The sequence below is a fragment of the Tupaia chinensis genome, unplaced genomic scaffold (genome assembly GCF_000334495.1).
Source record: "Tupaia chinensis unplaced genomic scaffold, TupChi_1.0 Scaffold000140_1, whole genome shotgun sequence".
Classification (NCBI taxonomy): domain Eukaryota; kingdom Metazoa; phylum Chordata; class Mammalia; order Scandentia; family Tupaiidae; genus Tupaia; species Tupaia belangeri.
In genome coordinates, this window is record NW_006159610.1 from 9,252,426 (window position 1) to 9,253,328 (window position 903).

At 54.5% G+C, this 903-nt stretch overlaps 1 protein-coding gene across 5 annotated transcripts in view; it reads left to right on the forward strand.

Moving 5' to 3' along the window:
• The first annotated feature begins 235 nt into the window (after nucleotides 1-235).
• The window catches only part of SSBP1 (single stranded DNA binding protein 1), a 20,535-nt gene continuing 19,867 nt past the window's right edge, over nucleotides 236-903 (forward strand). For 3 of the 5 annotated variants that reach the window (XM_006145058.3, XM_027770528.1, XM_014586497.2), the window contains exon 1: nucleotides 236-340. The gene's annotated coding sequence lies outside the window, so the exon portion shown is untranslated. The other 2 variants (XM_006145059.2, XM_006145060.3) reach the window with 2 other exon arrangements.

The window sequence follows — 903 nt, forward strand, 5'->3', positions numbered from 1 at the left end:
GACTTTTTGGAGCGCCCTTAAATTTTGAGATCTCAATTCTTCTACTTTTTCTGCTTTTCTTAGTGCTTTAGGAGACTTAGGTTGTGGGTTCCCTACCTCGCAAATAACTTCCTCAGTAACTTGCAACGTTCCGAGCTCACCACTTGGCGGCGTCGAGCCGTTCGTCCCCGTCGGAAAGAAGCTTCCGGAACTCGCGGAGCGTGTGTCTGAGGCTCCCGGGGCAGCCTTTTCTCAGCGCACGCCGCGGACTTTCTGTTTCCCTCTTCCTCTCGCAAGTCTTGCGTCCTCCGTGCACCGGAAGTGGCCGGCGGGTTGGAGGCTGTCGGGGCTAGAGCGTCAGGTGAGGGAGGGAGGAAGGAAAGGCACGCGTTGTCTGGAGCGCCGGCGTGCCTGCCTGCCCGCGGGGTCGGGAGGTGGTGCCGTGTGGGTGTCAGGCCCTTCTGCCCACCCTGGTGCGGAGGGCCCGGCCTTGCTCCCCAGCTCCCCGGCCGCGTGGGTGGGAGCGCCGCCTTTGGGAGAGGGCGCCCGCCCATCCGGGTGAGGCTGCGGAGTCTGGTGGTCTCTAACGCTCTAGGGTCTTTGCTCACGTGGGTGGAGGCAGTTACTTTTTGGCAGCAGCAGATTTCAGATTTAAGTCCTACAATGACACGGACCTTAATTAAGTTTTTACTCAGTGTTAGGAACTGTTTTAGGAGTTTAGATGTAGCAGTGAATGAGTCAGTCAAAAATCTGAGCCCCAAGTTCGTGCATTTTGATAGCATTTGAGAAGACAGTGGATTGGAAGTGGGGGTAACGCAATCCGAATTTTTGGTACGGGTTGGAGGGTGGAAGTTAAGATGCACAGATGTGAGGTTTTTTTTTTTTTTTTTTTTTTTTTTTTTTTTTTTTTTTGTGGGGGGGGGG